We start from the raw sequence: 27,129 nt of genomic DNA, 5'->3' as shown, positions 1-27,129 counted from the left end.
AAGTACTTGCGTCCTTGTCACTCATATGGGGGACCTGTACTGAGTTCCAGGCTCCAGGCTTTGTCCTATTGTGGTTGTTTGGGGGATTGAACTGGCGCCGGTGCTGTGGCATAGTAGGTTAAGCCTCCGCCTGCGTTCCATATGGGTGCTGGTTCCTGTCCCGGCAGCTCCTCTTCTGATCCAGGATCCAGCTCTCTGCTTATGCCTGGAAAAGCAGTGGAAGACGGCCCAAGTGTGTGGGCACCTGCACCTGCATGGGAGACCTAGAAGAAGCTCCTGGCTCCTGGCTTCGGATTGGCCCAGCTCTGGCCGTTTTGACCATTTGGGGAGTGAACCAGCAGATGGAAGACCTCTCTCTCAGTCTCTCCCTCTCTCTCTCTGCAGCTCTACTCTCAAATAAATAAATAAAAGTCATTAAATTTTTTAAAAAAAGAATGATATCTATGAACCTGGAGCCCAGTGTGTTAGCAGCCAGCTCCCGCTGCTTCTTTCTGCATCCCTTCCGTGAAGGTGCACCAGACTAAAACTCACTACACTCAATTTTTTAAAATTATAAATAACTACAATGAACTCCATACACTGAAAATGAAAAAGGGTTCCTGATCCCAGGTTCTTTGGCTCATGTGCAAACAGCCATTGTCTGGAGGCCAACGTGCCACCCCAAGTGTACTGGGGGCCTCAGCTCAAGGGAGCCAGCATGGTGGGAAGAGGTGTATCCCACTGGCTCCCCAGAGGGAACTGAGCAAGTGTCTGTAGGGGCTGGGGAGGCCTGGAAGCTTCCCCTCGGCACAGCACCTGGGTTTGCACAGTTGTGCTCTCCTTTCTTTTGCATGTGACACACTCAAGATGGCAGTGGTCATTACTACCACCCCAGGAAGGTCACGCATCTGTCACACTGGGATATCCTGGTGTTGGAGAGCACGGAGGAAATAGGCGGTCTTTTGTGGTTAGAGTCTGGCTGCTCCTTGCTCCTGGTTGGTTTGGATCGGGACATGGGTATGTGCCAGATCGGGAGGGGCTTGAGTGAGTGACACCTGCTTGTAGCCTGTCTCATTACAACATGGCAGACATGGTAGACAACATGGTGTTGCTAATAAAAAAGTAAATCATATTAGAATTTCAAGTTTCTTGTATGGGATTTCAGTGGTTGGCCTATTCTAATAATGCACAGTCATATTCATTGAAGAAAAGATTGGGTGGAACTTAGTGAAAAGTCAGAAGTGCCAGCTCTCACCCTTACTAGCAGTGTGATCCTGGGTAGGTAGCTTTAGCTTCCTCAGCTGCAAAAAGAGTTAAGAATAGGGCTCATCTCATTGGGTTATTTTTCTCATTTAATTCTTTTATATGACTTGTTGGTGTTCAGAACAGGGCATACAGTAAGTGCTCAATTAATGTTACCCAAGAATAGAAGCAAATTAGCTCCAGGGTTCATTCTGTGTACATACTGTGGGATAAGCAGCTCCTGCAAAATTGTCAGCAGTGATCCCAGCCTCCTGGTGTCCAGTTCCCCATGCTGCCCCTCCCGAATTGTCCTGGATTTGGACTGTGTGACTAAGAGAATTGGACAGAAGTTGTGGTCCCTCCTGGGATTGGTCTACACAAACCTGTGACTCCTGGCTTCTTGAGCTCTCCTCACTCTGGGGGAGACCCTGAGGCTGCCAATGGAGGGAGCTGCTTGGCAAGGGAACAGTTGTGGCCGACAGCATAGAGGCAGTGAGCCCTACAGCAGCAGTGAACCCTACCAACAACTGCACCAAGGAGTAGGTTCTCCAGCCCCAGGTGGCAGCTTAACTGCATCCTCAAGAGACCTGGGCCAGATCCCCAATCTAGCCACTCAGGACTCCCTCATGCTCAAAAGCTGTGAGCTGACAGAGGTTGTCAGAGCTGTGAGGTTGTGTCTTGCAGTTATGGATAACGGACCATGTGCCAATAATCCACATGGGGGCTTGTCTACACCCCTTGCTGTACTCTGGAAACAGCGCTTATTTTTAAAGGCTGGGTGACAAGAATTTATTTTATCTCTTCTAAGACATACATCGGAGACCTCTTACGCAAGAAGACGTGTCATGGCCTCCTTTTCCTTTTCAATGTCCCTAAGGTAGTGATGCATGTCACAGATTTGGGGAAATATTGTAGCATCCCTAAATCACACCACAGGTACACGATCAATCTTGTCTTCCTTCTGAACCATGCCCCTTAAATTGTCAGGGCTTTTATTTTCAGAATGAATGACTATCTGAAACAAAGATTCCTTGACCCAAGGGCCATTTAGGGGGACTTCAGCAATGATTGACCAGCTGTGAAATGAGATTGTCATTGTGCAATTTTTTTTTACATTAAAGGATCTTCTGGAGAAGGTTGCCTGTGGCTGACAAGTTAGGAATCCGTCAAGGTGCTCCAGGCAGAGGCACAGAGGAAGGCTGTTTATTCAGATCACAGGGACTTCACTCTGTGGCTTATGAATCCCATCCACAAATCACCAGTAGGCTGGCAATTTTTTTTTTTAAATTTTAAAAATGTACTTATTTGAGAGGGAGAGGGAGAGGGAGAGGGAGAGGGAGAGGGAGGAGGAGAAGGCAGGGGGGAGAGAGAATCTCCCATTCTATTTAATGGTTCATTCCCCAAATGCTCGCATCTGGTGCTGGGCCAGGCTGAAGTTCAGGCGTCAGAAACTCACTCCAGGTCTTCCATGTGGGTGGCAAGAACCCAATGACTTGAGCCATCTGTTTCTGCCTCCCATGGTGTACATAGGAAGCTGGAGCCAAGAGCAGGAGCCAGGTGATGAACCCAGAACTCTGAGACACAGGCATTTTGACTAGCATCTTAGCCTCTGGGTCAAACGCCCACCCCCTGACAGGCTGACCATTTAAACCACAGCACTGAGTGCAGCCAGGCAGCGGAGGGGAGAGTGTCTCTCCCTGTGTGTTCTCCCCGCATCCCGCACAGCTGTCAGCCAGCATCAGAAGTGAGCCAGGTGAGAGGCGGAGGGAGGGAGCTGGAAAGCAGGAGAAAAGAGGTGCTGCAGAATTTCTCCGTGGTAACAGCGCTTGCGTGTTTATGTAAAACTAACACAGATCACTAATATTCTCCTGATGTACCTCCTGGGTCAATGGAAATTTCTCCTATGAATTGTCAGGCATGATCAGAAAAATGATCACAAGCACCACATTGATTCCACAATCACTAGTTCTGCTCTGTAAATGCTGGAGAGACTCCTTCCTTTCTAATGCCTCTCCACCATCCTGGGACAGCTCTTTGGCCATGTATTTTAAGGAATTCTCCAATCCAGGTCCATGAAGCTGCCACACCAAGCTTCCCAAGTTGCTGTGTTCATGCTTGAGAATTGCAGTCAATGGTGTTGGTAAGCAGAATTAATATGAGTAAACCACACAAGGAGTTGGATAGGTGAGCTGGAATTTTTGCCAGCCTTGCATTATTACTTTATCCCTTTACCTATCAATCTAATACCACTACTTTCCCAAGATGCACCTGGGTTTCATCTGGAACCAGGAAGGAGGAGAAGCCATGATGGCCGCATCAAAATAAAACTCCACATGGAGGTGACATAAAAATCCCAGAAAGCTTCACACATGCTAAGACCTCACACTGTTTATTCAATTAAGGCACTGCCCCTTACCTCATAAGAGACTGATAAAGGGGAAGGAGCCCTCTTTTACCCTTGACCATGGTTGGAGATCCTTCTCTGACACTCTCTCTCTCTCTCTCTTTCTCTCTCTCTCTCTCTCTCTCTTCTGGGCAACTGTGGCCCATGCTTGATGGCGCCCACACTCACTTGTGGCATAGTGGGTTAGGCCAGACCTGCAGCAATGGCATCCCATATGGGCTCCAGTTTGAGTTCTGACTGCTCCACTTCAGATCCAGCTCCCTGTTAATGCACCTGGGAAAGCAGCAGAGGATGGCCAATATCCTTGGGCCCCTGCACCCATGTGGCAGACGTGAATGAAGCTCCTGGCTCCTGGCTTTAGTCTGGCCCAGCCCCGGTCATTGCAGCCATTTGGGGAGTGAACCAGTGGATGGAAGATCTTTCTTTCTGTCTCTCCCTCTCTCTCTGTATAATGCTGCCTTTCAAATAAATAAATAAATAAATCTAAAAAAAAAAAAAAAAGAAATTATTCCCCAAACATGTCCATGTCCTTCCTAACCCCTGATAAGTGAGTTGATAAGTCAATTTACACGGCAGGGGGGGATTCGATTTATAGATGGAGTTGAAGTGGCTGTGGATTAAGAAGAAGGCAGCTGGTCTTTTCCCTGGATCCTATCACAGAGCCCTAACACTCAAAATTTCCTGAGCGATGAGATAGGAGGGTCTTCTGTTCTAACGAGCAGACAGCTTCAGGATGAGAGCTGGTTGCCAGAACGATCAAGCTTTGATTAGAAGCTTGGAATTTTCAGCTCCCCTACACCCATTTACAAGGAAGAGGGGGGCTATCATTGAGATGCTCCCCAATGGCCACAGTCATGCCTATGCAATGAAATCTCCATAAAAACTCCTAAATGGGGTGGGCGTTTGACCTAGCTGGTGCCCATTTCCCAGATCAGAGTGACTGTGGTCAAATTCCAGCTCTGGCTCCTGATTCCAGCTTCCTGTTAATGCAGACCCTAGGAGCAACTGTGGGGTTTCTGCCTCCTGTGTGGAGGGACCTGGATTGAGTTCCCTTCTACTTGCTACTGCCCCTGCCCAGCTCTGGCCATTTTTTTTTTTTTTAATTATTTGACAGGCAGAGTTAGACAGTGAGAGAGAGAGAGAGAGAGAGAGAGAGAGAGAGAAAGGTCTTCCTTCCATTGGTTCACTCCCCAAATGGCTGCCACAGCCGGCTCTGTGCCGATCTGAAGCCAGGAGTCAGGCACTTCCTCCTGGTCTTCCATGCGGGTGCAGGGGCCCAAGCTCCTGGGCCATCCTCCACTGCCCTCCGGGGCCACAGAAGAGAGCTGGCCTGGAAGAGGGGCAACCGGGACAGAGTTCGGTGCCCCAACCAGGACTAGAACCTGGGGTGCCAGCGCCGCAGGTAGAGGATTAGCCAAGTGAGCCATGGCGCCGGCCCCCGAGGCCATTGTTGATATTTGGGGAATGAACCAGCAAATGGAAGTTCTATCTGCCTCCTCCCAAACAAAAAAAGCACCCTAAATTGTGGGGCTTGGGAGGCTTTCAAATTGGTGAACACATCCTTATTTCTGGAGGGTGACACTTCCCAGCTTGACAGGAAAAGGGGCTCCTGTGCACAGGACCCTCCTTGCCTCACTATGGACCTCTCACCTGGCCACTCACTTATATTTATAGTAACTGTAACCATTTGTAGAGCATTTTCCGGAGTTCTGTGAGTCATTCTAGCAAATGATCAAACCTTGGTGGAGCGACCTAGAGGAACTTTGGATCAGAGTTGGACAGAAGTGAGGCTGACCTGCGAGCTCAATACTTGTGATTGGCATCTGAAGTGGGGCTGCCTTGTGGGACTGAACCTGCAACCTATGGACTCCTATGATGACTCCAGATAAAGTGGCAGCATTCAATTGCATTGTAGGACATCTAGTTGGTATCGAAGAATTGAAGAATTTGTGTTGGAAAACACGTCATATATTTATTGTCAGGAGGAAAAATCCCTCAGTTGCTAATTACCTCATTTTTTAAAAAAGACTTATTTATTTAATTGAAAGTCAGAGTTACACACAGAGAGAAGGAGAGGCAGAGAGAGAGGTCGTCCATCTGCTGGTTCACTCCCCAATTGGCCACAACAGCCGGAGCTATGCCAATTCCAAGCCAGGAGCCAGGAGCTTCCTCTGGGTCTTCCCATGCGAGTGCAGGGGCCTAAGGACTTGGGCCATCTTCTACTGCTTTCCCAGGCCATAGCAGAGAGCTGGATCGGAGGTGGGACAGCTGGGACTTGAAACAGCGTCCATATGAGATGCCAACGCTGCAGGTGGCAGCTTTACAGCACCAGCCCCAATTAGCTCATTTTTGAAGTGAGAGGGAATGGGCGTTTAGCTCTTAAGACAACAAATAAGACGTCTGCATCCCATGTTGGAGTTCTGGGTCTGTTTCTTGATTCTGGCTCCAGCTTCCTGCCAACGCAGATCCTGGGAGGAGGCATCAGTGATGACTCAACTACTTGGATCATTGCCACCCGTGTGGGAGACCCGGATTGAGTTCCTGGCTCCTGGCTGCAACTTGGCCCAACCCCAGCTGTGGCAGGTATTTGGGGAGTGAACCAGGAGATCAGAGTTCTCTGTGTGTGTGTGTTTCTCAAATAAATAAATAAATAAATAAGAAGTGGAAGACTATCTGGGTGGGCCCAGTATAATCACACAAATCCACAAATTCAGGAGAGGGAGGTGGAAGAGGAGGCCAGCGTAGGTCATGAAGAAAGGCTTCCACCACCACTGCTGGCTTTGAAATTAAAGAAGGGGTCATGAGCCAAGGAATAAGGATAGGCTCTGGGTGCTGAAAAGGTGAGGAAATCCCCCAGAGCTTCCAGAAGGATCGCAGTCCTGCGGCATTGTAACTTCAGCCCAGTGGACAGTATGGGGCTTTTCTAACCTTTAACACTGCGAGATAATGCATTGGTGCCTCGTCAAGCTGCTGTGCTTGCTGAAAATCTGTTCCAGCAACAACAGGAATTGGACATAGAAGTCATTTAATCTTGGTCTGATTCATGCTGGACAGCACCTTACTTCTTCCCTACCTCGTCCAAAGCCTCCTTACTTTAACACTTCATGGTTTCTGGTCTTTTGTGCCTGGTTTTCCATCTAGCAGGAATGCTTCTCAGCCCTCATTATCTATGGATTTGGTATTTGTGAATTTGCATACTCAGTGAAATTTGTGGGTAATCCCAAGACAACACTCATAGGCTTTTAAGGTAATTCTCATTCAAGTATAAGTCATGGGAGTGACCTCACTGTCTGTGATGCTAGCATCCCATATGGACCCTGGTTCAAGTCCCAGCTGCTCCACTTCCCATCCAGCTCCTTGTTAATGTACCTGGGAAGGAAGTGGAAGATGACCCAAGTGCTTGGGCCCCTGCACCCAAGTGGAAAACTTGGAAGAAGCTCCAGGCTCCTGGCTTCAGCCTGGCCTAACCCTAGTCATACGGTCATTTGGAGAGTGAACCAGTAGATGGAAGATCTTTCTCTCTCTGTCTTTCCCTCTTCCTCTAACTCTGCCTTTTAAAAAAAATTCTTTAAGATAAGTTTATCTTGGTGCACACATTTTTTTGATATCCATGCAGTTTTTCAGATAAGTTTCAGTCAGGATGCATTTGAGTGCTGTTGGCTTTTAGACAATGTTTATGAATCATCAATGTGTATTAAATATGGTATCTTCAAGGCTGTCCTCGGGATGCAGCGGGTTAAGCTGCTGCCTGCAGTGCCGGCATCCCATATGAGCACCAGTTCATGTCCTAGCTGCTCCACTTTCATTCCAGCTCCCTGCTAATGACGCGGGAAAAGCAGTGGAAGATGGCCCAAGTCCTTGGGCCCCTGCACCCATGTGGGAGACCCAGAAGAAGCTCCTGGCTCCTGGCTTCAGCCTGGCCCAGCCATGGTTGTTGAGTCAAGGAGTGGATGCAAGATCTCTTTCTCTTTCTGTCTCCCCCCTCCCCCAGCTCTGCCTTTCAAATAAATAAGTGAATATGTATCTTTGAAGCTTTATTTATTTTCATTTTATTTGAAGGATAGGGAGAGAGAGAGAGAGAGAGAGAGAGAGAGAGAGAGAGATTCCATCTGCTGGTTCACACCCCAAATGCCTGCAACAGCCAGGAGCCAGGAACATCATGTAGATCTCTGAGGTAGGTGGCAGAGGCCCACATACTTGGGTCCTCACCTGCCGCTCCCAGGGTGTGCATCAGCAGGAAACTGGACGGGAAGCTGAGTAATCTGAAATCAAACAAGGCCCTCCTATATGGAATGCTGGTGTCCCAAGCAGCGACTTTACCTCTCTGCCGAACGCCCATCCTTAAGTAAGAGATCTTTAAACAGAAACACAGGTAAAACACAGCTATGTATTGACTGCTGAAGATGTGATTGGGGGCTTGCAGGAAGCTAACATGTACTTTCCCTAGGAGAAAAGTTTCAGCATTTACTATCTCAGTGTTTGAAGCAACTTGTAGAACCTAACTGCTTTGAATAATGAGAAACATGTGTGTTTTGACTCCCTTAATACAAAGGAACACAATGGTGACCCAGAGAAGGCACTTAACAACTACTGGTGGCCAGCATTGTGGTAAATAGGGTTAAACTGCCACCTGCAATGCCGGCATCCCACAGGAGCCCCGGCTGGCATCCCAGCTGCCTATTTCTGATCCAGCTACCTGTTAATGTGCCTGGGAAAGCAGTGGATGATGGCCCAAGTGCTTAGGCCCCTGCATCCATGTGGTAGACCTGGGTGCAGTTCTGGGCTCCTGGCTTCACAGTGGCACTGCCCCCACTGTTGCAGCCATTTAACCATGAATCAGTGCATGATAAGATCTCTCTCTCTCTCTCTCTCTCTCTCTCTCGGCTGGCACCACGGCTCACTAGGTTAATCCTCCGCCTGTGGCACCAGTACCCTGGGTTCTAGTCCTGGTTAGGGCACTGGATTCTGTCCTGGTTGCTCCTCTTCCAGTCCAGCTCTCTGCTGTGGCATGGGAAGGCAGTGGAGGATGGCCCAAGTGCTTGGGCCCTGCACCCGCATGGGAGACCAGGAGGAAGCACCTGGCTCCTGGCTTCAGATCGGGGCAGCACGCCAGCCGTAGCGGCCATTTGGGGGGTGAACCAACAGAGGGAAGACCTTTCTCTCTGTCTCTCTCTCTCTCACTGTCTAGCTCTCCCTGTCCAAAAAATAAATAAATCTTTCTCTCTCTCTCTCTGTAACTCTGCCTTTCAAATAAATAGAATAAACCTTAATAAACCTTAAAAACATATAGTAACTGCCGGTAGTTACTGCAAAGAAGAAAGAAAAGACCAGATAGTGTTTCTTGCTGTGAAGTTTATGTGTTATGGGACATATGTGTTGCAGTTTGCACAGTGTACAATGTTTTTTATTTGGTCTCTGTGCAAATATCCTCTCATGTCTGCTTCAAGGCAAGACTGAGCATGTCCTGCTACCAAGGATGTATGTCCCTCATAACTGTAGGCGATGCAAGCTGTATCTGTGCAAAATCAGAACGTGTCTACACTAAAAAACCAGGACTCAGCCTTCTCATTTTGGGTGGGCAAAACGTCGCCTCTCTAGCTCAGTAACTTTCAACTGTCTCACTCGCATAGCCTTCAATGAATTTTTGGAAAACTATGTACCTTGTCCCCATCTCAAGTTGTCTTCAAATATTTTCTTCATAAATGAAAACAGTTGTAACAGATTTCATTGCTAGTGTCTTGTCAACGTATTTGAATTGCTACATTTGTCTTTAAAATGTTTGTTTTTATTTATTTGAAAGGCAGAGAGAGAAAGAGAGAAAGTAGAGGAGAAAGAGAGAGAGAGAGAGAGAGGGAGAGAGAGAGATCTTCCACCTGCTGGTTTACTAACCACTGTCTTAAAGAGAATGGACTCTCTTGGGAAGGAAGACGCATGTCCAGGAAGCACGAGGATCCTACTGCACTGTGTGTGCAGACTTGAAATGCATAGGGGTTTAGAACAAGGGCAGACCCTAGGAGCTCCAGCATCCTAGTCACCAAGCTGGAGCTGATGGGTGGGGAAAGGGCATCTGTCAGGATAAATCATGGGGTTTTGTTTTGTTTTGTTTTTTTGTATGAAGTATCTAAGACCAGCCACTTGTTGCTTAGTAAGTGCTGTTTGAGTCATGGTGCTAAGTGTTGCAGACACGCTGGTAAATAAAGAACTTATCTGACTCTTTGGGAGCACTTTTCTCCCCTAGGAGTGGTTAGTGGACACAGAAGTACACTCAGAGGGACTGGTGCTGTGGCACAGCGGGTTAAGCTGCTATTTGTGAAGCCAGCATCCCACACTGGAGTGCTGGTTCAAGTTTCTGTTGCTCCACTCCTGGATCCAGCTTTCTGATAATGCACCTGGGAAAGCAGTGGACGATGGATCAAGTGCTTGGGCCCCTGCAGCCACAAGGAAGACCTGACTGGGGTTCTGGGCTCCTGGCTTCAGACTGGCCCAGCCCTGGCCTTTGTAGCCATTTGGGGAGTGAAGCAGCAGATGGAAGAGCTTTCTCTCCTTTCCTTCCTTTCTTTTTCATAAATGAGTATTTTTTAAAAAAGCAGTATACACAGAAAGAAGAAAAAGTAAAAAAAAAATTAGAATAGTAAGTAGCGCAAGAAGCTAATATTTTAGAAAGGGTAACTGTAGGGGTCAGTGCACAGTAGGTTAATCCTCCGCCTGTGGCGCCAGCATCCCATATGGGCACCAATTCTAGTCCCGGCTGCCCCTCTTCCAATCCAGTTCTCTGCTATGGCCTGGGAAAGCAGTAAAGGATGGCCCAAGTGCTTGGGTCCCTGCACCCACATGAGAGACCCGGAAGAAGCTCCTGGCTCCTGGCTTCGGATCAGCGCAGCTCCACCTGTTGCGACCATCTGGGGAGTGAACCAACAGAGGGAAGACCTTTCTCTCTGTCTCTCCCTCTCACTGTCTGTAAAACTCTACCTCTCAAATAAAAAAAAAATAAATCTTAGAAAAAAAGGGTAATTGTAATGCTGGAATAGTAATATTTTCCCCTGAGTCATTTAGTATCATTGAAAGGTATTTTTATTCTCTTCTTAAACTCTGGCTGGGTCTACACATGAAAAATAATTGCACAATGACATGGCCTGTAATCCAACTTCAATCATCTAATTACCCTGGATTGCCGTAGGAGTTGGTAATCAGTAACAAGGCTCTTGCTTTAGAGACCAAGACTGAAATGGAACCCCTCCCCCCAGGCAGAAATTGAGCTCCTGGACATCCACAACCAGAGAGAATTTATCATTAAAGAATTGCAAAGGGCACTGGTGGTCACTGGTGCATTCCTGCACTCCCTCAGGCAAGGTCTGAGAGAGCCTGGGGGTGCATGTGTTGGCATTCGATGGCCACTGTGGGATATTCAGAGGGTGGGAACAATCCAACTAAGGTGCTCAGAGGAAGAACTTGGAAGAGGTGACAGGGAGTAGGTGAGTTTCTCAGGGTTCAGCCCACATGGTGGAATCTGATGATTCATAAAGAGAGGAACACAGACCAGAGCTGCAAACACACACGTGAGCTCCCCTGGCTCTCGCTGTGGAGGCCCTGTGCCACCACCTTGGGACACTGCCAGCAAGGAGCCCCATGGCCTTGGGTCAGAGCTGTAGCCCAAATAAACCTCTTTTCTTTACAAGTTACCAGCCTCAGGTGTTTCACTGCAGTAACAGAGGGGGCACTAATATGATTCCCCCACAGGGTTTCAACTGCTAAGATCACTCTACAAATTCTGATAGTACTAGAATTTAGTTTAGTTTTTAAAAAAAGTTTAGTTCTTAATTTTTTTATATTATTTTTCTTCTTCTTTTTTTTAATTTGACAGATAGAGTTAGTGAGAGAGAGAGACAGAGAGAATGGTCTTCCTTCCGTTGGTTCACCCCACAAATGGCCACTATGGCCGGAACTACGCTGATCCGAAGCCAGGAGCCAGGTTCTTCTCCCGGTCTCCCATGCGAGTGCAGGGCCCAAGCACTTGGGCCATCCTCCACTGCCTTCTGGGGCCACAGCAGAGAGCTGAACTGGAAGAGGAGCAGCTGGGATTAGAACCCGGCGCCCATATGGGATGCCGGCGCCCTAGGCGGAGGATTAGCCAAGTGAGCCACGGCGCCGGCCCCTAGTTTTTAAATTTTTTTATTCATTTTATTTATTTGAGAGGCAGAGAGAGCAAGCTCCCATCCTCTGGTTCAGTCCCCAAATGCCCCCACAACAGCTGGAGTCTTACCAGGATGACTCCAGGAGCCTTAAACTCTGTCTGGGTCTCACACAGGATCCCAAGTGCTTGAGCCTCCGAGCACCTGCGGCTTCTGAGCATGCGCATTAGCAGGAAGTGGGAGCGGAACCGGAACCGGAACTACTGGAGCTCTGGGGCTCCAATATGGACTTTAGGCATCCCAAGCGGCATCCTAAGCGCAATGCCAAATGCCTGCCTCAAATTCATTTTTCAATTCCATCTTCGTACCATAAACTTTTTGAAGTACCGTCGAGGAGGGTGGAGTCTGATTGTCATTCTGTAGTGTGAGGGCTTGCTCTGCAGCAGCTGGAGGGACAGCTGCCTTTTCCTTCTAACCTTGGGCAGCTCAAGCCTCCCCAAGTTGACCTTGAACCTCAAGGCAGGCCAGCCCACCTTGAAGTGGACAGCCTACAGGTTAAAATTCTGATAACCCATGTGGCGACCCAGATGGGACTTTTGGGGAACTTTAAGGGGGCCACATTCCGATATATTTTAGGGGGCCAAATTCCTATATCAACCTGTTGCGGGCAGCCCCTGAGCTGATGTGTGAGGTTAAAGTCTCGTTTCTTTTTTCCCTTGATTCTGTGACTCAGGGGAATGCCGAAACCTGTGGCTGGCCGGGAACTGAATTCTTAGGATCTAATTCCTCTGCTCTGACCCAGAGTCCTGAATGGCTGGGATACTGCTATAGAATTATAGAAAACACAAATCCTTTAACCACTGCTGGTCTAGAAGGAATACAAAGTGTACAAGCATTAAAAATCACAGGACTTTTCACATAGCAATAAAAATAGTCATAAAATTTATAAACTTCAATAAAAACGAATTAGGGATCATGTCTCCATGTGGGTTGGAAAAAATGTGTAAATATTTTATTTTTCTGTGAGTCATGTTTAGCTTTTTTGAGTCTCTAGCTTATGAATGGTGCAGTGTTTTGCTTGAATTCTCAGCTGCAGAACAGGACACTGGGATATGTCAGAGCATAGAGTGAGAGCTCATGACTACTTAATTAATTAACATTTTCATTTGAAAGGCAGAGATAGAGAGAGAGAGAGGAAGACCATCCATCTGCTGATTCACTCCCCAAATGCCTGCAACAGCTGGAACTGGACCAGGTCAGGGCTGGGTACTGGAAACTCCGTCTAGGTCTCCCACATGAGTGGCAGGGATCTAAATACTTGAGCCATCATTTGCTGCCTCCCAGAGTGAGCATTAACAGGAAACTGGAAGCAGAGGCAGAGCAGGAACTCCAGTCCTTTGTTCCTGATGTGCTTAATGCCTTGAATGATATTCAGCTTGTATCTGACTCCCATTTTTAGGCAGTTGTTGGGCAGGTTCAGGGATGCGATTGAAGTGAGAAAAAAATGTCTTTAACATGCAATAGTATTTTTGTGAATCCTTAATTTTTTTTTTTCTTTTGGACAGGCAGAGTGGACAGTGAGAGAGAGAGAGAGAGAAAGAAAGGTCTTCCTTTTCTGTTGGTTCACCCCACAACGGCCGCTGCGGCCGATGTACCACGCTAATCCGAAACCAGGAGCCAGGTGCTTCTCCTGGTCTCCCATGCGGGTGCAGGGCCCAAGCACCTGGGCCATCCTCCACTGCACTCCTGGGCCACAGCAGAGAGCTGGACAGGAAGAGGAGTGACTGGGATAGAATCCGGCGCCCCGACCGGGACTAGAATCCGGTGTGCCGGCACCGCAGGCGGAGGATTAGCCTATTGAGCCGCGGCGCCGGCCTGTGAATCCTTAATTTTATAATGAATAAATTTGCTCTATTTTACATTATTCATTAAGCGTATTAACTTTAATTTTTATCATTTTCCTGTTTTGTATTTTGGAATACTTAAACTTTTTTTTTGTTATAAAACAAAGCATATACACAGAAAATCTAACAGAGCCAATGCATGGATTAGTTAATGATGATTAGTAATCACCTCCCAGGTCAAGAACCACAGCCGTGCCAGCCGCCCCGTAAGACCCCCCTAAGCCTCACGTTCCATCATGCACCAGACACCATGACAACCTTCCTGCATGTGTGCTGCAGCCCTGTGCCAAACCCTGCCTCCTTTGAACATTCAATCAGGCCCTGCCTTGAGCACCACCACTTATTCTATAAAAAGAATGATCCCAGGTTAAGCCACCTGCCTGATGCCAGCATCCCATATGAGCACTGGTTTAAGTCCCAGCTGCTCCACTTCAAATCCAGCTCCCTGATAATGCACCTGGGAAAGCAGCAGGTGATGGTTCAAGGACTTGGGTCCCTGCCACCCACGTGGGAATCCCCAGTTATGAAACTGTTACTGGAGAAATTGCAGGGTTCTTGTCTTTGCGCAAGAAAGAATTCAGGCGTGAGACAGAGAGTAGTGGGAGGTAAAATAGCAAGGTTTATCAGGGAAGGGACATCCGTAAGGATGGATGGGCACCTCTCCAGACAGAGCCTGAGAGACTGGGGGGGGGGGGCGGGGGTGGAGGTTACATGGTTGAATTGAGAGATTACACCTTGCCAGACCAGGCAGGCAGCTCAGCAGAGAGGCAGAGGGCTGAGCGCCCAGTCAGGTTGAGGCCAGGGGTTTCTAAGGAGATGGGTCTTTGTCTTCACACATCTCCTCCTGAAACAAAGGATTTTATGGCTATAAATATTAAGAAGCTCCTATCTGAGTTTTCCCTTGAAGGTATCAGACAGGAGGAAGCCTAGCTGGCACCATCCTGGGTTCAGAGGAAGGGTGAGCGAGACCCCTGGAGAATGGGGATCCGGAGCAGGGTGTTTGAAATGCAGATATTGGGCTTCATCTGGGAGATTGTGGAAGATTTGTCAGGCAGAAGGGGCGGGGATCTCCACCTGGCAGGTTATCAGGTAGAAGGGGGCAGGGCAGAATGTGAATACGGGGCTGCCCCTGAAACATTGTCAGCAGATGCATATGCTGGACATAGATGTCTTCTCTTTAGGCCTTTATGTCACACACACATAAGCTCATAACTGACTTCCTACTTAACAAAACCATTTTGCTTATCAATATTTCTGAAATTAATAAGCTGTGTGGGTTCTTGCTACAAATTCAGAGAAGAATTCTGAATACTGGCTCAACTATATCAGGCAGCATGGTAAGTTTTAAGGATTTTATTCAGTGAGAGAAATGCATACGAGAGTGAGGGCTCTATCTAAGGGAGAGAGAAAAGTCTAGAAATTTAGCTGGGATCCATACCAACCAGAGAGCAGGCCAGGAAGCCACATGCATCGAGTATTTGGTTATGAGCAGCGACAGGCAGCTTATCACAGGTAGCAAAGCGAAGGCAGGAAGCCCAGGAGCCAGCCACGTGCAGCAAGCATGTGGGCAGAGAAGCAGGCAGTGGGGAGCACGAAGGCCACGTGCCCCAACGGCATGGGCAACAAGGGCAACAAGGGCAATAAAGCAGGGGAGCAAAGGGGAACAGTGGCGGGCCCTCTGTGTTCCAGGCCTTTTATCCACTCCAAAGGGGAGTGGCTATGTCAGGTAAGAAGTTAAAAAAATGTAGTCTACGTGTGTGTGTGTGAGAGAGAAGGCCTGGAGACCAGCACCTACTGTGGAAGCTCCAGAAGCCCAGCAGTCCTGCCCGGACTCTGATGATAACCTTCCAGGTGGTCCCAGGCCTTCCCCCGAGGAAAGCTGCCAGGAGAATTCTCCTCAGGACCAAATGGGTTATCTGACCTGACAACATGGGGCAATGAAACCTTCACAGATGCCCTAAGGAAAGCCCCTCTGCTCTGCCAGGTGCCAGCAAATCTGGGGAAGAATTTGCTAATTTTCACCCAACAAGCCCTTCTAGGACTCCCCGTCCTTTGTCCTGGAGGAGGTAAACAGATTCCTTCGGGGGAGTGAACCAGTGGTTAGAAACTCTCCCTCTCTGTCTTTCCCCTCTCTCTGTCAGTTGGCCTTTCAAATCAAATCAATAAACTGATTTTAAAAAAATAAAGTGGATTCAGCTCTTTACTCTGCACCTGTGTCCCTGTGTGATTGGCATGGATGGGGCTATGTTTGGTTATGAGCAGCCATAGGCATGCTCACAGGTTATGAGCTGACATTGCTGCCTGCTAACCTAATGTTCCATCCAAAGGCGGCAAAGTTTTCCACTTGCAATGGAGAAGAGAAAAGAGTACCTAAGGGTAAAGGAATGAGCAAGTGGGCTGTGAAATATTGGAAACCCAATATTACATGAATGTATAGGAAGAGGCTCAGAGCAAGAAGTGGCATCGTCCTTTTGTGCAAGGTGAAGCTCCCTTTTTTGGTAACCCGACAAGGTCAAATGGAAGTTTGCAACCCTGAGAGTGGAGTCACCCAAGGGGACATTATCATATAGTGTAATGGTGGACCTGATAGTTACTAAGGACTGGACCAGGTTCTCATAATTAGCATTATTAGTTGACTTTTATGATCCTTTTGCTGTAAAGGATCCTGGTCAAAGGTTAAAGAGCTCCCTGTGATAAGTTAAGAAATGTTTGATCTTCGTCCTTGGACTCCCCAGAGTGGTAAGAGTGTCATTGCTGTGCTGGTGAGACGACTCGGAGCTGGGAAACTCTAGAAGTTTCAGGGGTCACCAGGAAGATCCAGACATGATCACATGTTGGTCACCGGGCAGAAAACCCGAGGATTCTTGCCTAGCATGTATGTGAGTGGGAACATGTAAACAACAGTTTGAGATGGAAGCAGGAAGGAACGTATGTGCATTGGCCAAGCCAGGAGCAAGATTGTTTTCATGACCAAAACCATTTTTCCCTTTTAGGAAAATCCTAAGTTTCAAAGAAGTCCCAGGAAGGGTTTTCCATATTCAACAAGGGATCGGCGCCCCTGCCCGCTAAGTCACCCTGCCCGCTAAGTCACCCTGTATGTTATACGCATTGTAGGTGCAGTTGCGAGTGGGAATTTAGCATTACAAAGAGGAGGGTTCAGGATCTCTTCTCTAGAAAGGTGATATTGAGGAAGAGGTTGCTGCTTATGCAGAAAATCCTTGACCCAGCTTCAGTGGAGTGAGGCTTGTGATTACTTTTTCTTTTTCTTTTTTCTTTTTTTCTTTTTTTGACAGGCAGAGTGGACAGTGAGAGAGAGAGAGAGAGAAAGAAAGGTCTTCCTTTTGCCATTGGTTTACTTCCAATGGCCGCCGCGGCCGGCGGGCCACAGCTGGCGTGCTGCGCTGATCCGAAGGCAGGAGCCAGGTGCTTCTCCTGGTCTCCCATGCGGGTGCAGGGCCCAAGCACTTGGGCCATCCTCCACTGCCTCACCCGCGGGGTAATCAACTAGGACACGAGGAGGGCAGACCTGAATGGAGAGACAAACCAGACACGAGAAGGGAGACCAAGACAGTACTCTGATCAAGGTCTCACTTTATTGGAGAAGGAGGTAGCTTATATAATACAAGGCAAGGATTGTAACAGTCGAGGGTAAGCAGGGGTCATCTTACAACATAGTTCAAAGGAATAATTTCACAGGAATCAGTATCAATTTGACAAAGGGACTTACAGCGAGGTCTTACAGCTACCAGACGTGCTTATCAAGGTACAAGAAAGAGAGCACTGAAGCCAGATGGCCAAGCGCTAACCATGTCAGTGAGCTGTACAAATGGAATTTTCTAGGGAATCCTTACGGGAACACAGTTGAAAGTTAATCTAAACAAAGGCCTATACAGGGAAACCAGCACAGTGGCTCCCAACACTCCACTGCACTCCTGGGCCACAGCAGAGAGCTGGACTGGAAGAGGGGCAACCGGGGCAGAATCTGGCGCCCCAACCGGGACTAGAACCCGGTGTGCTGGCCCGCAGGCGGAGGATTAGCCTAGTGAGCCGTGTGCCGGCCAACGCTTGTGATTTCTTAATAAGGGGAGTTCACCTCTGGAACGTCTTTATCAGTTGTGACTTGGGTCCACTTGCAAGGATACCTGGTTGATTTTAACTAGATCTAAAACAGGGTTGCAGAAGCAGGGGTTTGGCCTAGCTGTTAAGACACTCACTCACCTCCCACATCAGAGTGCCTGGGTTCAATTCTTTGCTCCAGCTCCTAACTCCAGCTTCCTGCTATTTCAGACCCCGGGAATCAGTGGTGATGGCTCAAGTAGTTGGGTTCTTTTTTTTTTTTTTTTTTTTTTTTGACAGGCAGAGTGGACAGTGAGAGAGAGAGAGACAGAGAGAAAGGTCTTCCTTTTGCCGTTGGTTCACCCTCCAATGGCCGCCGCGGCTGGCGCGCTGCGGCCGGCGCACCGCGCTGATCCGATGGCAGGAGCCAGGAGCCAGGTGCTTTTCCTGGTCTCCCATGGGGTGCAGGGCCCAAGCACCTGGGCCATCCTCCACTGCACTCCCTGGCCACAGCAGAGGGCTGGCCTGGAAGAGGGGCAACCGGGACAGAATCCGGCGCCCCGACCGGGACTAGAACCCGGTGTGCCGGCGCCGCTAGGCGGAGGATTAGCCTAGTGAGCCGCGGCGCCAGCTAGTTGGGTTCTTACCACCCACGTGGGAGACCTGGATTGAATCCTGACTCCCAGCTCCTGCCTCTGCTCAGCTCCAGCCTTGTGGATATCTGGGAGGTGAGCCAGTGGATGGGAGTACTCTCTCTCTCTCTCTCTCTCTCTGCCTCTCAAAAATTAAATTAAAAAGAAAGAAAAAAAAAAAAAACAGGGTTAGATCACTTTCTTCAGGAGGGGGATGTAAATGAATGGTTGTGTCACTGGAGATAAGGCCCTGGAAGCTGTGTTCTTGTTTTTGTGCTAGAAAGAATCCAGGCATGAGACAGAGAGTGAAGTGATAAGGTTTTATTGAGGGTAGGGCATCATCAGGATGGAAGGCATGGGGGAGAGCGCCCAGTCACTCAGACTGGGGGAGAGTGAGGTTACAAGGTTGGATGGAGAGAGCTCAGCAGAGAGTAGAGCGCTGAGGTGCAGTCTCTGTTTAGACTCCTGGCTTTTAAGGGAGTCTGTTTACCCACCTCCCCCTCTCCACTGGGACAAAGGATGGGAGTCCTAGTGGGAGGGTTTGTTGGGTGAAAATTAGCAAATTCTTCCCCAGATTTTCTGCCCTGGGCAGAGTAAAGGGGCTTCCCTTAGGGCATCTGTGAAGGTTTTATTGCCCCATGTTGTCAGGTCAAGTCACCCATTTGGTCCTGAGGAGAGAGAATTCTCCTGGCAGCTTTCCTTGGGGGAAGGCCTGGGACCACCTGGGAGGTTATCAGGGTGACTTTGCAATGCTGGATGCAGATGCTGGATATGTCAATTTCCTTAGGCCTTTCTCACACACATAGGCCAATTGCTGACTTCCTACCTAACAGTTGGAACTTTCATTCTCACCCCTTGACCTGTGAGGAGGGGAACTGGCAATTGAGCCAATCACTAATAGTTAATGATTTAATCACCCATGCCTACATAATGATACTCCATATGTTAGCAGAGATGGGTGGGGAAGAATTCAGTTGTGAGACAGAAAACAGTGGTAAGCAAGGCAGCGAGGTTTATTGGGGTAGGGTATTCGTCAGAATGGATGGGACAGAATCTGAAAGAGAGAGAGTGACCAGTCACTCAGGCTTCGGAAAGCAAGGTTGCATGGTTTAGTGGAGAGAATACACCCGGCAGGCCAGGCTGGCAGCTCAGCAGAGAGCTGAGTGCTGAGCGTGCAGTCTGTGCTCAGACTGGAGCTTATAAGGGAAAGGGGTCCACTTCTGCCCACGGTTTCTCCTTCCCCTTCTCCTCCTCCTCCACCTCCTCCTCCTTCTCCTCCAGGACAAAGGGTTTGCTGAGTGAATTAGAAAAAATTCCTCCCAAGGGTTCATTACTTAGTGCTATCAAACTGGGGAGCCCACCTGGTGCCACGCCTAGGAGCCTCCCCTAGGGTGTCTGCCTTGGAAGAAGGATGTAATGGTTTTACTGCTCAATGTTATCAGAGCAGACACCCCATTTGGTGCTGAGGAGAGAGGATTTTCCTGGGGAGCTCTCTGGAAAGGCTGAGACCCCCTCTAAAGTTAGCAGGGTGCAGGCAGGACTTGGAAGTGTAAAATCCCGAGCTGCTTCCAAGGTGAGCTGCAGATGCTTTGTTTTCTGCAGGTCCCTCTCATACACACAGGCTAATTTCTAACTTCCTGCCTCACACATACAAACCTCTAAGCAACAGGTTTGGAGCACTTCCTCCCATTGGTGAACACGTCGGGATGCTGGAGCTTCCGCCTGGTCTCTCCTGAAGTAATATTCTTCATAATAAATCAATAAAAATACTAAGTACAAAATACTTTCTTGTGGTCTTGTGAATCACTCCAGAACACTACTGAACTTGCAGGTGAGTGGGGATTGTGAACATCCTCAACTTTGTGGCCAAGTCACACAGAAGTATGGGTACTCCGGGCAATTAATACTTGGGACTCACAGCTGGGGTGGGGGCTGTCTGTGGGCCTGAGCTTTAAAGTCTTCAACTTTCTTTATTTAGAAATTATCTGACCCACTGTGGCACAGTGGGTTAATGCCCTGGCCTGAAGTGCTGGTATCCCATATGGGTGCCGGTTCTGTTAAGGAGAAGCAAAGGGTCCTTGTTTTTGCGCAAGAAAGAATTCAGGTGTGAGACAGAGAGTAGTGGAAAGCAAAATAGCAGGTTTATTAGGATAGGGACATCCGTAAGAGCGGATGGGCACCTCTCCAGACAGGACCTGAGAGAGAGTGCGCAGTGCACATTTAGGCTGAGGCTTTTAAGAGGATGGGTCTTGGCCAGCGCCGCGGCTCACTAGGCTAATCCTCTGCCTTGCAGCACCGGCACACCGGGTTCTAGTCCCGGTCGGGGCGCCGGATTCTGTCCCGGTTGCCCCTCTTCCAGGCCAGCTCTCTGCTGTGGCCAGGGAGTGCAGTGGAGGATGGCCCAAGTACTTGGGCCCTGCACCCCATGGGAGACCAGGATAAGTACCTGGCTCCTGCCATCAGATCAGTGCGCCGGCCGCGGCGGCCACTGGAGGGTGAACCAACAGCAAAGGAAGACCTTTCTCTCTGTCTCTCTCTCTCTCACTGTCCACTCTGCCTGTCAAAAAAAAAAAAAAAAAAAAAAAAAGAGGATGGGTCTTGCCTTCCCTCCCCCTCTCCTTCTTCTCCTGAACAAATGATTTGTTGGATGTAAATACGAAAAATTCCTTTCTGAGTTTTCCCCCTGAAGTTATCAGACAGGGGAAGCCTGGCTGGTGTTGCCCTGCCTTAGAGGAAGGATGGTTATAGGGTAGAAGGGACAGGACCCCCTAGAAGGTCATCAGGATCTGGGCAGGATGTTTGAAGTGCAGATACTGGGCTGCACCTGGAAGGTTTTCGGCATGACTTTGAGATGCAGATTCTGGACCTAGATGTTAATTCCTTAGGCCTTTATCACACTCACATAAGCTCATTTCTGACTTCCTACCTAACAGTTCGAGACCCGGTTGCTCCACTTCCAATCCAGCTCTCTGCTATGGCCTGGGAAAGCAGTGGACGATGGCCCAAGTCCTTGGGCCCCTGCACCCACGTGGGAGACTCTGAGGAAGCTTCTGGCTCCTGGCTTTGGATCAGTGCAGCTCCAGCCATTGTGGCCAATTAGGGAGTGAACCATTGAATGGAAGACCTCTCTCTCTCTCTCTCTCTCTTTGTCTCTCCCCTCTCTGTATAACTCTGACTTTAAAATAAATAAATAAATCTTTTTTAAAAAAGAGAAATGATCTAGATATTCAATGAATATCTACCATTGAATAATGCAGCGTAACTGTAAGATTTTATGTTCCCAAAAAAGATTCTGAAAGCTATTTTTAAGAAGACCTATTATAAAAACCTAATTATTGTTGGAAAGTTGATCTGGAAACTTTTGTCCCATTTACATCTATTTAAATCATTGTTCCTAACAGTTATGCTTAGATTGCTCATAAAAATTTATGAGACATTAGAAATCTAGCCATCAACTTGTTTTTGTTGGAAAATTTTGTAACATTTATGTCAGGCAAGTATCAAGAAATCATAGAAATATCAGAGGGCCTTGTGGTGCAGGTTAAGCCACAGCTTGAGATGTCTATAAGCCACTATTTGAGATGCTGGTTCAAGTCCTGGCTGTTTGACTTTCAAACCGATAAACTCAGGTAAAATAAAAACTGTATGTTGGGGGCTGGTGCTGTGGTGCAGTGAGTTAAGCCACCATCTGTAGTGCCAACATGCCGTATGTGCACCAGTTAGAGCTGAGCCCGCAAGTCTGTGTTTAGACTGGGGCTTATAAGGGAATGGGGTTCAGTTCTTCCCATCATTTCTCCTTCCCCTCCTCCTTCTTCTCCAGGACAAAGAGTTTGCTGAGTGTGAATTAGGTAAAATTCCTCCCAAGGTGTCTCTACGCAGTGGCTGCTCCACTTCTGATCCAGCTGCCTGCTATTGCACCTGGGAAAGCAGTGGAAGATGGCCCAAGTGCTTGGCCCCTGTACCCACGTGGGAGACCTGGAAGAATCTCCTGACTCCTGGCTTCAGCCTGGCCCAACCCCGGGTCCTTGCAGCCATTTGGGGAGTGAACCAGCAGATGAAAACTCTCTCTCTCCCCCTCTCTCTCTCTCTTTCTCTCTCTGTAATTCTGACTTACAAATAAATACATTTAAAAAAATTGTATGTCTGTGTTATATTCAGTGCTCAGGAATTAGAAGACACACGGTCATGTGGGAAGTTAGAAATTAGCCTATGCGTGTGAGAACAGCCTAAGGAAAACAAAGCACCCACAGAAGGAAGCTGCCACGCTCTCCTGGGAAGCAGTCCAAAGCTTTATAATACAAAGTCCCGCCCACACCCAGATAACTTTACAGGTGGTCTCAGCCTTCACCCAAAGGAAAGCTCCCAGGAGCATCCTCTCTGGCACCAAATGGTTACCTGGGCTGATAACATTGGGAGTAAAATCTCACAGCCTTCTCTCAAGGAAGAACCCCAGGGGCAACTCCTCTGCCCCTAGACAGACGGGCTGCCTAGTCTGATAATACTGCATAGAGACACCTTGGGAGGAATTTTACCTAATTCACACTCAGCAAACTCTTTGTCCTGGAGAAGAAGGAGGAGGGGAAGGAGAAATAATGGGAAGAACTGAACCCCATTTCCTTATAAGCCCCAGTCTAAACACAGACTTGTGGGCTCAGCTCTTAGCTTCTTCCTGAGCCTCCCACCTGGCCTGTTGGGTGTATTCTCTCCATTATACCATGCAACCTTGCTCTCTCCAGTCTGAATGGCTGGGAGCTTTCTCAGGTTCTGTCTGAAGAGGTGCTTCTTCCTTCTGATGGATGCCCTACCCCATTAAACCTTGATAACTTGCTTCCCACTCCTCTCTGTCTCATGTCTGAATTCTTTCTTGAATGAAGACAAGAACCTGTTCCACCCATCTCTGCTAATGATACCTGTTTTTATTAGACCAACAGTATTAATTTAATAAGGCTCATTTAGTCCTACTTACCAAAGATTATCCCAGAGTTCAGTTGTTCCTGCTTTTCTAAGAGTTGTGGGAATATTTAATTTGTGTAAATTCTTATTTTTTCTATGCCAGTTAAAATATAACTCTTCTCCAGAATTTTATGAATTGATTTTGGCAACACCATCTGTGTTAGTAAAATGGCACAGTCTTATCTGGGCGTGATCTACACCCTGGGCACCATCTTAGGCCCTAACCCCTCCCACCACCCCCGCCACCATTGCTGGAAGCCAGGTGCCTACATGACCCAACCACAAGTGTCAGCTCCACCCCCACCCAAATGGGATTCGCAACTCCTACTTCCCTGCCCACCCCCCACTCCAGCAAAGGTTTAACAGGACCTGTTCCCAAACGTGTTCTTTCTTTATCTCTCTCTCTCTCTTATGCTCTGCCCTCTCTCACTCTCTTGCCCTCTTCCCCTGAGCGCATCGGGCTTCCCCCACCTGACAATAAACCTCTCCTCTGACTCCAGTGCTTTGTATGTTTTGTGGTGACAGAAAACACTAGATATACATATCACATAGATATACACAAGCAGGTACAGACACAAATAGAGATATTAGATATTGGAAAATTTTGGTCATGAGCCAAATATTAATGCATAAACACAAAACTTACTAATTTATAGAAAGTAGTTGGACCCCAAACCATGTTTTTGGCCAATGGAACAAGGTTAGGTTACCTGCTCAATGAGAGGTAAAACTTTAGACCAATATTTCTGAGGAAGATTTTCTTTTCTGTATTTGAAAGGCAGAGAGAGAGAGAGAGAGAGAGGGAGGAAGGGAGAGAGAAAGACCCATTCCCCCATGCCCAGAGAGATCTCAGTTGGTTCCCTCTTCAGATGCCCATGGGGCTGGTGTCAGGGACCCTACTACTTGAACAATTACTGCATTGGAATGCGTTGTCAGCATTAGCAGGAAGCTGGAATTGGGAAGGGAGCCCAGACTTGAACCCAAGAAGCATCTCAACTGCTAGGCCAAATCAGTGAGTCATTCTCATTGATTTCAGCTGTGGACTCTGCCTTGAATTGAATGCATGAATGTGAACAAATCAAAAGAATCCTCCCAAGAAAGCCCTAACAAGCCAAGCTTCTTAAAAGCAATTATCCCTTAAAAGTAAATCTAAATTCCCTAAGCCAGAATCTTTGAGAGCCTCTTAACACATCTCACTGTTTTCAAATCATTCAATACCATTTGATTTGGAATCAATTATGTATTGTGCTTCTACTGAATGCTGTTCTGGAGATAAGTATGAAGCACTGGTCTTCTCAAAGAGTTTGAATGCTGACTGGGATTCTATTGGAGGTAGGAAGGTGGTTTGAAAGTTACAGTTCTGTAAAACAGATGGGTCATTTACTGTCTAGTTGCAGAGAGCCTGTATGCTCAATGGGACACCCGCCTCCCCATAGTTCTTTGTAATTTATTAAGATCACAGTACAAATGTAACTGAACGTGTAGGACTGAGCCAATCAGGGCAGAGAACCTGAAACAGTTTACAGCCCTGAGATTGTTTTTTCAGATGTTCCAGGAAAGTTCATGTGCCGACGACCTATTCAGGGAGCCAGGCCACTGCACCCAGGGAAGAGACCAGTGTGAGTTAGGTCTCTGTACAGCTACACAGATGTGTACTGCAAGCAGGAGGAGCCTTCTCACGCCCTCTTTTCCACAGCCTTGGACACTCCCTGATCCTTGCAAGACTCGGCCAACTGCTTCTCAGGGAGGCAGCAACTGTAGGAGGCCCCACCCCCTTTACTTGTCATAAGTAAACAAGGCTCTCCTCTGAGCAGCTCCCCCTTGAGGCTGAGTACTTGGCCACACCCCAAGCGAACGTCTCCCTTATGTCCACTCACACAAGCACTACTGGGCAGGAGGGTAAATGGATGGAGTAGGTGCACTTTTGACCTTACACATAGCAGTCAAAAATAGGATATGGAAAATATGTCAAGAAAAGAATTGCAAAAGTGTAAGAACCAAGGCTAAATTTCACATGCATAATTGAGGTGGAAAAAAAAACCAGTTCCTTTATGTTCTTTCATTTCTTAAAATGAAATGAGATAAAAATGAATGAGCCACATTAAGATGGATGAAACAGATAAATTGAAAATGGCGTTTCACATTGGAAAAAGGAGTAATTATTTATGAAATTGTTTACCAGGCATTTCCTTTTGGTGGTAAGCTCCTATTCTGCTTTTATGTTTGATTTGCTTTTGCGAGTTTTTTGCATAGTCACCCCCAACTTGGTTTAGGTGTCTTACATTATTTTCTAGCGATTCTCTAGGAAGATTTCAGCACAATCAGGGAAGGTGTCTGCTCTGAAAGACACCCTGGAACTTCTCTGGCTCTGTGTTTTCTCTGGAAATGAGCCTGGGATACCACGTGTACTGGGCAGAATTCCAAACTGCCCCACCCCCTCTCTCCCCTGCTGAACACGCTGTGGAATTCCCTCCCCTCAGGGAGGTTGGGACCTGTAGACAAGGCAGGATAACATCCTGGGATTAGGTTCCATCATGTGACCAAAGAGAAGGAATGTCGAAGACGTAATTAAGGCTGTTAATTAAATCAGAAGAGATTGTCTTGAGTGAGCCTGACTTAATCATTTGAATCCTTTAAGAGGGTCTGGAGGTCAGAGGGGAGAGTGGAAGTAGCAGATGCTCCCCCACTGGCCTTGGAGAAGCAGCTGCTGTAGAGCCCGCAGGCCCCTGGCAGATTTGTGGGAGCTGAGCCCTATCCCTGCTAGGCAGGACACCTTTGCCTGGCTGGCAGCAGGACTGCAGCCTGTGCCTGGGGCCCAGCTGATTCCTGAACCATGGAGGCTATGAGAGAATGGACCAGGTTGTAAATTGGGATATTTGTGATCATTTTGATATAAGCAGGGAGGTGGGTAGCAAGTGGGAGCTGAACCTCGGGCTGCACTGCCCAACCCCCACCCCTACTATCTATGTATAACCTTGGAAAATCAATGTTATTTTATTATACTCCTAGGGGCCAGTGCTGTGGTGCAGTGGGTTAAAGCCCTGGCCTGAGGCACCGGCATCCCATATGGGTGCCAGTTTTAGTCCCAGCTGCTCTTCTTCCGATCCAGCTCTCTACTATGGCCTGGGAAAGCAGTGGAAGATGGCCCAAGTCCTCAGGCCCCTGCGCCCAAGTGGGAAACCCGGAAGAAGCTCCTGGCTCTGGGCTTCGGATTGGTTCAGCTCTGGCCGTTGTGGCCATCTGGGGACTGAACCAGTGGATGGAAGACTTCTCTCTCTGTCTGTAACTGTCTTTCAAATAAATAAAAATAAAAAAGTATGCTCCTAATAATGTTATTTAAAGGGGGAATTATTGCATATTATTATTATTATTATTAAAAGATTTATTTATTTGAAAGAGTTACAGAGAAAGAGCTTTCATCTGCTGGTTCACTCATCAGGTGGCCGCAATGGCCAGGGCTGAAGCTAAGCTGAAGCCAGGAGCCAGGAGCTTTTTCTGTTTCTCCTACCTGGATGCAGGGGCCCAAGCTCTTGGGCCATATTCTACTGCTTTCCCAGGCTCATTAGCAGGGAGCTGGATCAGAAGAGGAGCAGCTAGGACACAAACCAGGATGTAGGTATAGCAGGTGGAGGCTTTATCCACTATACCACAACACTGGCTCTTATAATAGTAATTATTTTATAAAGATTTTATTTACTTGAAAGGCAGAGTTACAGAGAGGTGTGTGTGTGGGAGAGAGAGAGAGACAGAGAGAGACAGAGAGAGAGAGAGAGAGAGATCTTCCACCAGCTGGTTCACTCCCCAAATGCCCACAACGGCTGAAGTCAGAA

General features: G+C 47.9%; 1 protein-coding gene across 2 annotated transcripts in view; it reads left to right on the top strand.

Moving 5' to 3' along the window:
- MPPE1 (metallophosphoesterase 1) overlaps positions 1-27,129 on the top strand; it is an 82,951-nt gene that overhangs the window by 21,829 nt on the left and 33,993 nt on the right. The window lies entirely within an intron of this gene.

This window comes from Oryctolagus cuniculus, chromosome 10 (genome assembly GCF_964237555.1).
Source record: "Oryctolagus cuniculus chromosome 10, mOryCun1.1, whole genome shotgun sequence".
Taxonomy (NCBI): Eukaryota; Metazoa; Chordata; class Mammalia; order Lagomorpha; family Leporidae; genus Oryctolagus; species Oryctolagus cuniculus.
This window is presented reverse-complemented; position numbering and strand designations above follow the sequence as displayed.